The sequence below is a fragment of the Lepisosteus platostomus genome, chromosome 5 (genome assembly GCF_059453375.1).
Source record: "Lepisosteus platostomus isolate fLepPlt1 chromosome 5, fLepPlt1.hap1, whole genome shotgun sequence".
Lineage (NCBI taxonomy): Eukaryota > Metazoa > Chordata > Actinopteri > Semionotiformes > Lepisosteidae > Lepisosteus > Lepisosteus platostomus.
This window is the reverse complement of record NC_142615.1, coordinates 8,045,976-8,062,081: the sequence shown is the minus strand read 5'-3', so window position 1 is coordinate 8,062,081 and position 16,106 is coordinate 8,045,976. Positions and strand designations below refer to the sequence as shown.

The 16,106-nt window shown below is 44.8% G+C and overlaps 1 non-coding gene across 1 annotated transcript; it reads right to left on the bottom strand.

The window, feature by feature from the left end:
• Positions 1–240: 240 nt before the first annotated feature.
• Positions 241–353, bottom strand: trnal-caa (transfer RNA leucine (anticodon CAA)). The gene is made up of 2 exons: positions 316–353; positions 241–286 (listed from the first exon to the last, which is right to left on the bottom strand). It is a non-coding gene; the product is annotated as a tRNA-Leu (tRNA).
• Positions 354–16,106: the final 15,753 nt, after the last annotated feature.

The window sequence follows — 16,106 nt, the reverse complement described above, 5'->3', positions numbered from 1 at the left end:
TTTGTTATTCTGTTGTGAGGTGTGAGGGGCGGAATGCAAATCGAGTTGGTGAATAGAAAATGAAACAGGAGTCACTTCTTGAGCTACGAATTCCAAAAAGTATGAAAACCTGTGCATTTTAACAGTGCAGAATACTCACAAATTGCACTGAGTTGCTTGCTTTCTTCTGCTGCTTTTATATTTCAGTCATTCACTGTCAGCTAGCACTGGAACAATTCAAGAGAGGTAAAAAAAGGAAGCTGTCAGGAGTGGGATTTGAACCCACGCCTCCATTTGGAGACCAGAACACCCAAGCCAGCTGGAAAGACACATATCTTTGAGTCTGGCGCCTTAGACCACTCGGCCACCCTGACAAGCGAAAGCAAGTGGTGTGCTGAATGCACCAGTAGTTGACTAAACTGAGGTTCTTCCCTGAAATTATTTGCTTGCGAAGACCCAAGTTGCCTTGAATGGATCTTGGAAATCAAATATACGGATGGATTGTTATTCGGTTGTGAGTTTTGAGGGGCGTATTATAAATTGAGTTGGTGAAAAGTCGCTTTTTGTTAGTCTGTCGGGAGGCTGCACAAGGTGTTTAGAGGGAGAACTTCTAAAAGGCAGGCTCTCTATGTTTAACATCAAGAAAGATTTTTTTTTTTCTCAATGGAAATGCTCTTTGGCGCTACGTAAAGTAGGGAACAACGTCTGCTGAGACCACTTTTGAGCCAGTGCAAATGGTAATGTGCCACCAAGTACATTTAATATTGGCTATGGTAGCGAGCTGCTTTTGTTTGTGAAGCTTTTACTTCTTTATGCTGAATCATCGGCAGGAGTAGCTTATTAAATCTTTGCTCATTGCGCTCCATCAGAAATACCTTGTCCATGTTCAAAAGAGATCAGGGGATTAACTTCATGCTTTCACATGGCATACCTTACACGAAAGATTTAAATGGGGAATTGACTGTGCTTCTTGATGTTGTTCCTGTGGTTGCCTTGGTTACAATGGTGAACGTTCTTCCACGTTCTGCTAGAGTATCCACTGGGTGGGCTTTATCAATTGGCTCGGACAGGCCATCAGTGCTCCGTCTCCAGAAAAATAATCAGCACTGTCTTTTTTCTGTGCGCATGACCGTCTTTTAAAACATATAAAATCAAGAGTTCATTGATTTCTCCAAATAACAACAATACATTTAAACCCTTCAATCCAATAGTTTTACTCCAAGTAAAAAGCAGCGCAATATATAGAGAGATGATATTCAAAGATTTCAACGTTCTTATTGGATTGCCTGTATGCAGATATCGCTCAGAATTGCTAATATGATTTTAATTCAGTTTTTCTCTACTACTTTCAGAGTCTTTTATTGACCTTGCTGAAGCAGAGAAGTGACAATCACAAATGCGACCAGTTGTGCAGCTGTTTCTGGTTAATAATAATTAATGCAAAATAAAAAACAGCTCCTTGCATTAAGAGCAAGAGCAACCAACGCGCTCGCTTGTTGAGTTGGGTATTTTCCGAGCTACTCTTCCTTAGCTGTGTAGAGGTTTGATGGGTTTACTGAGACAATTATTAATTGTAGCAGTAATCACGAGGTGGTTCGTTGTGGCTTTTAGAAAATCAATCGTCAGAACAACTAACAACGCACACACACGGGTTCAATACACGAGATACAGTGATTAATATAAATTTTGCTCCAAAAATATACCAGTCTGCCTGGATACAAGCGGCAGACCTTACTGTGAGGGTTATCAATATACAAGGTATATAATCTCGAAGAGATGCAAACACAAAGAGATACACAACAGAGAATATATGTCAATATATATCGTTCAGTTACCAAATCGCTAATTAGTGTTATTACCCACTGTTACTCTAAACTCGGAAGTAAATGCAATACTCATGAATTAAATTGATAACAACTTGTGTTGAGGTACAATTGAATTCTCGAGACGCAATGTAGAACATGGAGTTTACTTATCCACTGTGTATAGATTTGGAATTTCCCGGCACGAACACCAAACCAGCTGACAGGCTCTGTTGCAGCCTCGGTTCCAGCGGTTGTCCAATGGGCGTTGTCCCAGCGTCCTCTGGCTACCGGCCAACCAGTCGAGGTGCAGCTCGGAGTTGGACGGGCGGAGGAATTTAACCGCGGCGTGCAGGGCAGTTGTTGCTCCGAGGGGATCTACCAGCATTCCGGCTGGCTAGTAGAAAGTATCTATGCACAGAGTGTGACCGCAAGTCCTCAGAAGTCACTCTTTTGCCCGGGAAGAAGCTGGTTCGTTCCCGGACCAGCGCTGCTTCTGAATAAGCTATTCAGGTTGTCGACGAGGGTCCAACTGTAGGCTGCCATTGATCAAGCAGAGCATTCACGTTGGTAGAATTCTGAGTACGTACGGGATCCTCGGCCTCGCGCTTAGAACAAAGTCCAAGTCCCAGTGCAGACAACAGCAGTTATCACGTGATTGTCTCTGAGGATGCGCGAAAATGGCCAAGGAGAGCCCCGATCTGAGCTTCCAAGTCCCAGTGCAGACAACAGCAGTTGTCACGTGATTGTCTCTGAGGATGCGCGGAAATGGCCAAGGAGAGCCCCGATCTGAGCTTGCGCTCCCTTTTTGACCAAGACACAGATGTGTGCTGATTGGTTGAGAGTTTGGCTGGCATTGGAGACCCACGTGGTGTTACCACGCCCTGCCAATCCCTGATTGGTTGATCAAGGTGAGATATGAGTCACTTACTCCTGACACTTAGGAATACAGTCCAGATGTCCATTCAGCACTCCCTAGACAGATAGGCGCCAATGGATGACCATTGATCATGATAGTTAGGCTTAGCTAAGTGCATCTCCGTTTAAGAGCTGTCCCTTATCAAAAGAAAACATCTTAAATCAGCCTGCATGAATACTTTCTCAGTGGCTGCACCACAGAGAGGGAGAGTGAGATGGGGCCTCATTTAGGAAAGCTCAGCAATGGTTAATTCTGTCTTATTAACAAGCATTGCCGCTACAGCTGTAAACTTATTTGGTGAGCATGGACCTCTGAGAAGGAGTCTGAATCCATCAAGAAGACAGGAATTCTAATATCGCACTGCTGTCTTGTGTACAAAATATTTGTTCAGCTCTAACGTCTGTGTGCGTTGACAAGGCATCTCAAAAGGACGTATTAAATAAGAAAATTATCCTTTCTGTTACCATTCCTGCGGTTGGAGCGTTGTTTCACCCTTTTACGTTCTACAATATTTACAGACAAGGTTTTATCACTGGAGTTGTACAGAACAAGTGTGCATCAGTCCATGAAAATCATCAGTACTGCTGTTTTTCTATGCATAGTTTAATCAAGAGCACTTAAAAGATGCAAAAGATGGATTGTGTTCTGTGAGCACCTGCACATCTCTAAGTCACTTCCACAACCTTCTATGTCGGGGATGTTCAGATGCAGCCATTCAAAATGGGTGAGGTATTTCGCGGCATACCGCGACACGCCCACCGGGGTATCACGCGGTTCACGTGTGTCACGTGACTAACTATCCGGCGTCGCCTTGTAAAACCGCCAGGGGGAGCTTAACGTCTCATTTACAGCATTTAATTTTGAACTGTGTATTACAGCATGTTAATCATCAGTCATTAAAATGTTGGTATATTTTATGAAAGCAAGATTGCTCAGTTGGACAAAAGTACACAACCTACCTTTATCAGAAATATTTATGCATCAAAGCCTTTACTGAAGATATTACTAATAGTATTAATAATGGATGACTTTGGACAAGCTGTATACTCAAAGTATAATTTCTTTAGCACATTTGTACAAGCACTTGGAATCTGTCCAAGCCATACTTTGTCAAGCATTTTGTTTTACTTCAACGGGCATAAAAACTTCCTTGCTTTTAACAGGGCGTTTCATAATTTCTAACTACGAAAATGATTTAAAATGCGACACCTATCATGAAAAGAAAAAAATACACACCAGTATTCCATTTCTCCCTAAACATTGTAAGCTTCGAAGTCTTTAACTAACGTGATACCGGAGTCAACAAGCATACTTTTAGAATTTGATTAAAAGGGAATATAATATGGAATCGCGTATCTCAAGAATTTAATAACGGTATGATTATATCCGTGTACTGCGGCAGGGCTGTGTAGGGCTGTATTGCCTGCCTGTTCATGCGAGCTGTCTTGTACCTACTGGTCTAGGTGCGTGGCTACCAGCTAGCAGGTTGTGTATTCAAATCCAGCTGGTGCTGGACCTTCCAGTTTTATTTATTTATTTTTTAATCGCGTAACATAAACATATTACCGTATGCAAACTGTACTGTATACAATATGTATATGTATATTTAATGTCTTAACTGTGCCCGTTTAAGTATTGAATATTCATATCTAATTTTACCACTGAAGGGAAATCTTAACATAAACAAACAGTATATGGCTGGTCTCGGTACTTTAAAGAAAAAAATACACACCAGTATTCCATTTCTCCCTAAACATTGTAAGCTTCAAAGTCTTTAACTAACGTGATACCGGAGTCAACAAGCATACTTTTAGAATTTGATTAAAAGGGAATATAATATGGAATCGCGCATCTCAAGAAATTAATAACGATATAATTATATTCATGTTGCAAAAGAACTGCAACGGACATAAAAACTCCCTTGCATGGTTTCATTACGACCAGAATCGGTCTTGAGATATTTTTAACTTGATTTACAGTATTTGAGAGGTATGTCTTAAAACCGATACTACTGCTCACGTATATGTTTCTAGGTTTCTATTATGCATTTCATACGGTCAAATTACTTTTGAGCAACTAATAAGAAGCGCGAAACGGTATGCGTTTTACTTTCGTTTTGTGCTGGAACCCGTGGATTGATTAGAGATATCAAGTACATACAAGTCATTTTTTAAATGTTGTAGTTCGTCTTGAAAAAATGTTACGAGTACATCATCTATCAACAATCACACAGGTTCTGTTTCCATATTGCGGATTTTGGTTAGGTATTATCAAATCCAGTGGCGCTGTGTGTTACTTTACTCACATGGTCTGTGATTGAAACCTGTAAAACCGGTTTAATTCGTCACAGCCAGCACTCTTCAGGTGTGAGGGTCTTCTGCTCAGAATGAAACGCTAAAATGTTTGTGTATATTCTAATGGTAGTGGGGGCAGGGTGTGTGGGAACAGGTTTGGTTGAAATTGCATTGGAGATCTATGTTCTTCACACCTGAAACATTTTCTCTGAAAGCATTTTCTTCGCAGTTTAACCGATCTTGCTACAGCATGTTACAGTTTACTATTATTAACCATATTAATTTTAAGTGCTTAATGTAAAATCTTGTGAAAATATATTTTCATTGTTCAAATATACTATCATATAATAAGTTAAATACAAAACTAAAGAAAAAATAGGGTTAAATATAATTCAAAATATTTTGCTAACAATGTTAACTGTTTATGAATAATAAAATGTATTAACTAAGGAGTAGGATGGCACAGTTGTTAGTATGTTTTTTGTTTTGTTTCTTTTTCATAAATACAACAGTAGTACCTGATGTCTCAGTGGCTTTCAAAATTAAATTATGCATGCAAACCTGTGAACTAGAAAGATAACTAAGAAATCCATATTCCATAATATCCATGAAATATATGGCGCCAGGGCACCTCACCGTGTCAGGCCACCAGTGCGTCACACATATTTCAGCGCCATATACGCGATTAAAAAATAAATAAATAAAACTGAAAGGTCCAGCACCAGCTGGATTTGAACACACAACCTGCAAGCTGGTAGTCACGCACCTAGACCAGTAGGCTACAAGACAGCTCGCATGAACAGGCAGCCGATACAGCCCTACACAGCCCTGCCGCAGTACTCGGATATAATCATACCGTTATTAAATTCTTGAGATACGCGATTCCATATTATATTCCCTTTTAATCAAATTCTAAAAGTATGCTTGTTGACTCCAGTATCACGTTAGTTAAAGACTTCGAAGCTTACAATGTTTAGGGAGAAATGGAATACTGGTGTGTATTTTTTTCTTTAAAGTACCAAGACCAGCCATGTACTGTATGTTTATGTTCCAAAATTAATATCGTTTATGGCCTTCACACGCGTTACAGTATGCTCCTATTCTTTTTATGCTCAGCTACTAAAATTTCCCTTCAGTGGTAAAATTCAATATCTACAACGGGCACAGTAAAGACGTTTACAGTAAGTCTTTCTACGACAGACCAACGGACCACGAGTGCCCCTGTCGGTCAACCAATCACGCACCGCGGTACCCCGTGTCATCTTACCTGCGGTACGTGTCTGTACCGCTCACTTTGAATGGCTGCATCTGTACACACATAGACACCGCATCCACTCTTAGGTACAGATACACTATAACTAACACTAATGCAGATACTGCCAATATTACAACACTAACACTATCATCAAACCCTATCATTGTTACTAACACTGACAAAAACAACTACTAGACTAATAATATGTATAATAACAGTAATACTGTCATGAAACCTAACATGATGATGAGTGTTAATACTCTGACACTAACAGTATAATTATCACTAAATTTAACATGAAAACTAGCATTAAAACTAAATTTAAAAGTATCTATCATCACAAAGTCACATGTATACTTGTATTATTAGTAAAACTACCAGATATACTCTCACTAATATTAACATGAATACTAGCATTAATACTGAAACTATCAGTAATCTCATGATCATTAATACTCACATAGACACTACACACAGTCTATTTCCCTGCACTATTTCACTCTTGCTTCCTTCCAATAAGGACGGAGCTGCGGGAGAAAGGGCGTTATAGATGATCGCTGTGAAGAGCTGCTGCTGTGCTTTGACATCTGAGCTCTGTGGAAAACGATCTCAATACAATTCTGAAAAACGCGACTCCCAGAACGCCAGCCGAACAAGTCTCCACAGCCGAAGCTGTATCTGCTAGGCGGCGCAGTTGTCGTGCACAAAGAAGGCTTTGAAAAGCATCAAAAGCATGTCATTCCGAGTTGGTCGTTTGTGTTTTCCGTTCAGATGTGAAATACCGGGAGACAGAGAGCGATGTCTTCCTCGTTAGAGACCGTGGTTTGATTCCCCGACAGCGAGTTGCTCTCCTTCTACCTCCTTAGAGAAAGGACTGCCTTTCACTTCTCTGCATTTTCTTTCACAGCGTCGTGCACCTTTTCATCACTTTCAGAGCCTGTGCACAGCACACGACTCGACATCAGGATGCGCATTGAAGTGACAGCAGGAAGCTTTGCGACATGCACTGTGCAGATCCCTTAGATCCCCACACTAGGAATCCCCAAACAGTGAGCGTGGCCACTGTGTTTCCACCCGGTTTTGAACCAGGGACCTTTCGCGTGTGAGGCAAACGTGAGAACCACTACACAACGGAAACGATGGGAAACCATGCACAGTGACCCAGCGCTGAGCTTCGCCAATGCTATTCAGCTGCTTCCAGTGCCTTCGTTGGAGTGCGCTGATTGACCGTGCTCACCAGAGACCAGCACGCCTGTCATGGACGGAGCAGGAAAGGCTACGCCACATTCTACAGCCCTCTCCACGCAATCGACGCAATCGGGCTACTGAAGTGGAGAAAATCTCCTCTCCAGAAAGTGCAAATATCATCTTGGAGAGTATAAATTCTATTGCCGAAGGTCAACACTATCTACCAGAGTCACCCCTCCCACCTCCTGCAGGTTTCCGAGCTGCAGTGATGATCACTTCGGCTCACAAGCGAGAGGTCCTCGGTTGGAAACACGCGCCCCTTCTTCTTGTACGTTTTGCACATGATCGAGTGGTTTTAGTGTGGCTCATTCGTACACGGTGCTGATCTTTTGGAAAGCAGGAGGCAAAACTGACACATTCCCATACCGGGAAATGAACCTGGCCCGCCTGGGTGAAAACCAGGAATCCTAACCACTAGCCCATATGGGAGCATGCAGCCTTCTTCCGTGTGTCATGCAAGCAAACTGTAATTGCTGTTTGCACTTAGAGTGTCGAAGGGTCGATGTATACTGGGGCTCAGTTGAAATGCAACATCAGGACTTTTCCGACTCCTGTCACAAGAGAGCATAGCCTTTTCTGCCCTGCATGTGTGTATTGGTAACTCGCCGTGATTGTATAGTGGTCAGTACTTTGCGTTGTGGCCGCAACAACCCCGGTTCGAATCCGTGTCACGGCAGAATAGGGGTGTCTGCTTTTACTACTTGCATGAATGAAGGCAAAAAAAAGCCTATCGATGTGAACAAACGGCGGAGTACTGCCTGAGTGAATCGTTGATGAACGACAGAGGCCACTCCGACCTCTTCTCGGTTTTCTTCAATGACTTACTAAGGATCTTCTTCACATTTGCCCATGCAGGGGAAGCCAGTTACACCAAAGCAAATGCAGGAAAGTGCATTTCAAGCAGAGACCAGTGCATTTCAAGGAGGGACCTGTTTACACCGAGAGTGGTCGGAGTATGGAACAATGCGCCAAATGCTGTTGCTGGATACGATTCTTGATGAGATCTTGGGCTCACTAAGCAGGTAATGACAGGTACCGCTCGCTCCCAATGCTCGCTCGAAGACAGCCTTTTCCATCGGCCAGGGCCCCTGGCACTTTACTGTCATTCCCTTTGGCCTGTGCAATGCCCCGGCGACGTTCGAGAGGCTGATGCAGAGGGTGTTGGCATCGGTCCCGTGGAACCAGTGTGTGCTGTATCTGGACGATCTGTTGGTTCATGCCCAGGGTTTCGACCAGGCCTTGACGAACCTCCAGGCAGTGCTGGCCTGCATCCGCCGTGCTGGCCTGAGGCTCAACCACAACAATTGAGAGCTCCTGCGGCGGGAGGGGACCTTCTTCGGACATGTTGTTGGACCGCGAGGGGTGGCTACAGACCCAGGTAAGGTTGCTGCAGTGAGGGGATGGCCGACTCCCCGCACCGTCGCAGAGCTGTACAGCTTTCTGGGGTTGGCTTTGTATTATCTGAGGTTCGTCCGGGACTTTGCCAGCATCTCTCCACCGCTGCACTGCCTCACCGACAAGGGCCGCTGTTTTGACTTGGACTCGGGCTGCGAGACGGCTTTCGGTCGGTTACGTGAAGCTCTGGTGGGGGCCTCCGTGCTAGCCTATCCCGATCCGTGGTTACCGTATATCCTGGATACCTATGCAAGTGACTTGGGGGTGGGCGTGGTGCTGGCACAGGAGGGGCCAGATGGGAGTGGGTAGTTGCCTACTACAGTCGGGCTTTGAATAAGGCTGAACGGAACTACTGCGTGACCCGTCGCGAGCTTCAGGCCATACCTATTCGGGACCCGATTCCTGTTGAGGACCGACCATGCGTCCCTCACCTGGCTGCTCCACTTTAAGGAGCCGGAGGCGCAGATGGTGCGATGGATAGAGGTCCTGCAGGAGTATGACTTCACTGTTGTGCACCGTGCTGGATCTCGCCATCTCAATGCCGGCATTCTCTCGCGGCGCCCCTGTGAGGTTGCGGACTGCCACTACTGCTCCCGGTGGGAGCAGTGTGAGGGAGCCGTCTGCACAGTGACGGAGGCGAGCACCTCGGCCACAGCCCTGGAGGGGCCGCTGGGGGTGGGCATGTCAGACCTGGCACAGCAACAGGCAGCTGATCCTGACGTGGGGCCGGTGCTCCGCTGGAAGGCAGCAGGAGCGCGGCCTGCGCGAGAGGAGCTCCCCCAGCACCCAAAGTCCGTCAAGGCCCTCTGCGTCCTGTAGGAGGCCTTGGAGGAAAAGGACGGGGTGCTGCGCCGGGGGTGGCAGGTACCCTCCAGTGGCGAGATACAGTGGCAGCAGGTGGTGCCACAGTTGCTCCGCGAGGCTGTGCTCATAGTGGTGCATGGCCAGCCGGGCATGGGGCATTTCGGCTGTAAAAAAACCCTGCAGCATCTCCGAGGCCATTTTTATTGGGGTCTTTGCCACTGGGACGTGGAGCGGTACTGCCAAACGTGTGCAGTGTGCGTGGCGCAGAAGGGTCCCCTTGAGTGCTCTCGGGCCCAACTCCAACAACACCAGGTGGGGGCTCCTATGGAGCAGGTGGGGGTGGATGTTTTGGACCTGTTTCCGCGCACCGAGGCCAGAAACCACTATATCCTGGTAGCAATGGACTATTTCACGAAGTGGCCGGAGGCCTACGCCATCCCGGACCAGAGTGCCCCCACGGTGGCCGATGCACTACTGGAGGGGATGTTTGCCAGGCTGGGGGTGCCGGAGGAGTTACACCAGGGACCAGGGGAGTAACTTCAAGTCCCAGGTCTTCGCCAGAGTGTGCCAGCGCCTGGGGATCTCTAAGACTCAGACCATCCCGCTGCATCCCCAGAGCGACGGGTCTGTGGAGCGGTTTAATCGGACGCTCCCCACCCAGCTGGCCTCCCTGGTGTCCTGTCACCAATGGGACTGGGACCGCCACCTCCCCCTCGAGCTCTGGGCTTACCACAGTCCAGGAATCTACCGGGTGTACCCTGGCCTCACTCATGCTGGGCCGGGAAATGCAAACCCTGGTGGACCTGGTCTTCGGCCCGCCGCCCGGAGATGAGTCGGCACCACCAGCTGGACCGGACTACGAGTAGGACCTGCAGCAGTGGATGGGGCGGGTGCACAGCTTTACCCGGACCCATCTGACTCAGGCGGGAGTTCGGCAGAAGCGGCACTACGACCTGCGCTGCAGGGGGCCTGCCTTCCTGCCCTGGGACTTGGTTTGGGTGTACAGCCCGCACCGCCGCAAAGGCCTCAGACCTAAGCTGGCGCCTTTGTGGGAGGGGGCCGCTGAGGTCCTAGGGGTGGTAGGCAAGGTCTGCCACCGGGGGAGAGTGGTGGTTCTGCACCAAGACCGCCTGGCCCCCTACTGGGACCGGGAGGAGGAGCCCCGCGGGGAGGCTCCGGAGGAGCAGCCAGGGCCAGAGCCGGCCTACAATGGGGTGACGGTGGGCCGCCGGCCACCACCGCTTCGTAACAGCTGCTCACGCAGAGTTCCACAGCCTTTAGCCTAGTATGAGTATAGCCTGAGGGTGTGTTCGATGTCGGCGGGACACCAGACGCTTCAGGTGGGGACAGTGTAACCCCCCTGGCCCGGTGGTGAGGAGGAAGCGCACCTAGGCACTCATGGTACCGCGGAGCAGGTTGGGAGTTGTAGCCAGGGAGAGTCTGAGGGTCAGCTCGATGACCAGCAACTGACCCTGCATATGTAAATGGTGTTATAGTAGTTTTAGTGTCCTGTGTAGCCTTATAAGTGTATAGCCTGTTGTTAAGTAATTACCACCCGAACGATGTGAATGTGTTCCATCAGTCTCCTCATGTGTGTGTATGTCCTGTGTTTGGTTTTGTGTGGTTTCGATAAAAGAATAAAGCTGTCGCTGGTTTACTATCACGTCGCCACTTGTCCTTTCCTGAGGGAACCTGAAAACAGTACAGTATTATAGCATGAACCCCTGACGATTTTCTTGATACGTTTTATGTGCTCTTTTGTATTGTATGTATTTTTGTTGTTCAAATAAAAAGTAAAAAACACAACTTTCCGGATGCGGCTGCTGTAAAAATAAAATGACATCAAGGGTGCTGTACGCAGAGGTCTGAAACCTGCTCCACAGAAGATCTTTATCCAGAGGTGTTAAAGAAGTCGAGATCTCGCCATGAGAGGGGAAGCATCTCAGAAAAAGCAGGTGCAGTCGGTTCCATGGTCATGGTCATAAAGTCGGGCGACAAGAGCAAAACCCACCCGGCTTCCTCCGGGCAAGTAATGAGCAATAATATTTCAAAATTACAGTTCGGATTTATTGGAAAACTTCACAAGCATAATTAGGTTAGGACTGTAAAATTGTTTTTTAATATCTTGGTATATTTACCTTCATTTTAATATAGATATAACCATAAATGATGTTAAGCATATTGAACTTTTGTCGTACTTTTTAAAACATTTTAGCTGAGGACACACGCCGACTATTATACCTTGTGATACATGCAAAACATCTGTAAACGAAGATGTAATTACAATAAAATTGGCAATTAACAGAAAACCACAATTTGTATAATATTATTCCTCGATATCAATGATCAATTGAAGGATTTGAAGAAACTATCAAAGAAACAGCAGCAATAGCAGATGATTTTGGTTTTGAACCCATCTTTACACCTCAATAATCCATTTGTCCTCGAAAAAAGAAAAGACAGGCATATTTTGAGTCTCATAATTATCCTCTGCTCGATCCAAAAGAAACGTTGATTGCTTCTGTACTTTTTTGGATTTTCTTACGAAGATCTCACGAAGTATTGCCAGGATCTATATTTAGCGTTCGGTAGCGATAACACTGCTGATATTGATTGAGTAAAAATCTATGATGTATTGACAGCTTTATCTGAAGCAAGAAATCCTCGAACGCCGCTTATGAAGTGTTGGGATTCATACCAAGAAATGCCTTTTGTTTTCCCACCCAAAATGCTACTATTACATTACACATTATGCAAACATTACCAGTTTTAGTAGCTACTGGGCGCGATTTTCCAAAACTGAAACTAATTACAAATTATTTAAGATGAACCATGTCCAAAAATTGTAAATCAGGATTAATATAAAATCAAATGAAATTACTACAGAAGAAAATGTTTAACTGAAATATGAATAAGACTATGCAAGCCTACAAAATAGAACAATTCAATATTTATAACTTATTTTTTTATTTTTTGAGAAATGGGCTCACACACCGGAAGACACTAACGTTTCTCTTCGTTAGAGTATGTGAATAACAGTTTAACCCCAAATGTTTGTAATTGTGATTCTGTTCAAATTTAAAAAAGCATCTATCAATAGTAAGAAATTATCAAGAAAGTAAGAAATTGTATTTCATAAACTGTAAGACATGAAGACATTTACAGGTGATATCCTTTGCTTTGTCTTTTAACGCAAGCGGTCAGGATCCAAGCCCAGGTTCGGACGGTTGTGTTTCTCTTGTAATCATCAAATGTCATTGTTTTGTCCATCAGTTCTTTCTCGAGTTGTACCATGGATATTTTATACCATCAATACTTTTCATGCTCTTTTGCATTTTCCTTCACATACGGAAAGAAACTCAAGGCGTTCTTGTCACTGTGCTACACAGTACAGGACACGCAGTGAGGAATTCGCGCAGCTTTCAGCGGAATCCAGAGGGAGGACTCGCTCAGGAAATCCCGGGTGAGATTCAACATCCCGGGTGAGGTTTTTCTGCACCAGCCACGACAAGTTTGAAGACGTTCTCTGGATTTCCTGAATGTGACTTTAAATTAGTTCACATTCTTTGGTAGTTAACAGAACTAAATAATTTGGAGGTACATTTAAAACTTCAGAGAACACTGTAGCACTTCGAGTTTAATTGTGTAAACCTGGCTCTCTATGAACACGAGCAAAGAGTTCTCACTCAACAGAAAACTGCGATGTGAGCACAGTAACATAAATCACTTGGAGAAACCAGGGATTGAACCCAGGACCTCATACATTTAAGACAAGCACTCTACCACTGATCTACATCCCCAACAAAGACGCCTGTGGAAGTGACTTAGAGATGTGCAGGTGCTCACAGAACACAATCCATCTTTTGCATCTTTTAAGTGCTCTTGATTAAACTATGCATAGAAAAACAGCAGTACTGATGATTTTCATGGACTGATGCACACTTGTTCTGTACAACTCCAGTGATAAAACCTTGTCTGTAAATATTGTAGAACGTAAAAGGGTGAAACAACGCTCCAACCGCAGGAATGGTAACAGAAAGGATAATTTTCTTATTTAATACGTCCTTTTGAGATGCCTTGTCAACGCACACAGACGTTAGAGCTGAACAAATATTTTGTACACAAGACGGCAGTGCGATATTAGAATTCTTGTCTTCTTGATGGATTCAGACTCCTTCTCAGAGGTCCATGCTCACCAAATAAGTTTACAGCTGTAGCGGCAATGCCTGTTAATAAGACAGAATTAAGCATTGCTGAGCTTTCCTAAATGAGGCCCCATCTCACTCTCCCTCTCTGTGGTGCAGCCACTGAGAAAGTATTCTTGCAGGCTGATTTAAGATGTTTTCTTTTGTTAAGGGACAGCTCTTAAACGGAGATGCACTTAGCTAAGCCTAACTATCATGATCAATGGTCATCCATTGGCGCCTATCTGTCTAGGGAGTGCCGAATGGACATCTGGACTGTATTCCTAAGTGTCAGGAGTAAGTGACTCATATCTCACCTTGATCAACCAATCAGGGATTGGCAGGGCGTGGTAACACCACGTGGGTCTCCAATGCGACTTGGACTCTGTTCTAAGCGCGAGGCCGAGGATCCCGTACGTACTCAGAATTCTACCAACGTGAATGCTCTGCTTGATCAACGGCAGCCTACAGTTGGACCCTCGTCGACAACCTGAATAGCTTATTCAGAAGCAGCGCTGGTCCGGGAACGAACCAGCTTCTTCCCGGGCAAAAGAGTGACTTGTGAGGACTTGCGGTCGTACTCTGTGCATAGATACTTTCTACTAGCCAGCAGGACTGCTGGTAGATCCCCTCGGAGCAACAACTGCCCTGCGCGCCGCGGTTAGATTCCTCCGCCCGTCCAACTCCGAGCTGCACCTCGACTGGTTGGCCGGTAGCCAGAGGACGCCGGGACAACGCCCATTGGACAACCGCTGGACCGAGGCTGCAACAGAGCCTGTCAGCTGGTTTGGTGTTCGTGCCGGGAAATTCCAAATCCATACAGAGTGGATAAGTAAACTCCATGTTCTACATTGCGTCTCGAGAATTCAATTGTACCTCAACACAAGTTGTTATCAATTTAATTCATGAGTATTGCATTTACTTCCGAGTTTAGAGTAACAGTGGGTAATAACACTGATTAGCGATTTGGTAACCGAACGATATATATTGACATATATTCTCTGTTGTGTATCTCTTTGTGTTTGCATCTCTTCGAGATTATATACCTTGTATATTGATAACCCTCACAGTAAGGTCTGCCGCTTGTATCCAGGCAGACTGGTATATGTTTGGTGCACAATTTATATTAATCACTGTATCTCGTGTATTGAACCCGTGTGTGTGCGTTGTTAGTTGTTCTGACGATTGATTTTCTAAAAGCCACAACGAACCACCTCGTGATTACTGCTACAATGAATAATTGTCTCAGTAAACCCATCAAACCTCTACACAGCTAAGGAAGAGTAGCTCGGAAAATACCCAACTCAACAAGCGAGTGCGTTGGTTGCTCTTGCTCTTAATGCAAGCTGTTTTTTATTTCGCATTAATCATTATTAACCAGAAACAGCTGCACAACTGGTCGCATTTGTGATTGTCACTTCTCTGCTTCAGCAAGGTCAATAAAAGACTCTGAAAGTAGTAGAGAAAAACTGAATTAAAATCATATTAGCAATTCTGAGCGATATCTGCATACAGGCAATCCAATAAGAACGTTGAAATCTTTGAATATCATCTCTCTATATATTGCGCTGCTTTTTACTTGGAGTAAAACTATTGGATTGAAGGGTTAAAATGTATTGTTGTTATTTGGAGAAATCAATGAACTCATGATTTTATATGTTTTAAAAGACCGTCATGCGCACAGAAAAAAGACAGTGCTGATTAAATTTTCTGGAGACGGAGCACTGATGACCTATCCGAGCCAATTGATAAAGCCCACCCAGTGGATACTCTAGCAGAACGTGGAAGAACGTTCACCATTGTAACCAAGGCAACCACAGGAACAACATCAAGAAGCACAATCAATTCCCCATTTAAATCTTTCGTGTAAGGTATGCCATGTGAAAGCATGAAGTAAATCCCCTCATCTCTTTTGAACACGGACAAGGTATTTCTGATGGAGCGCAATGAGCAAAGATTTAATAAGCTACTCCTGCCGATGATTCAGCTTAAAGAAGTAAAAGCTTCACAAACAAAAGCAGCTCGCTACCACAGCCAATATTAAATGTACTTGGTGGCACATTACCATTTGCACTGGCTCAAAAGTGGTCTCGGCAGACGTTGTTCCCTACGTAAAGCTGAAAGCGCCAAAGAGCATTTCCATTGAGAAAAAAAAATCTTTCTTGATGTTAAACATAGAGAGCCTGCCTTTTAGAAGTTCTCCCTCTAAACACCTTGTGCAGCCTC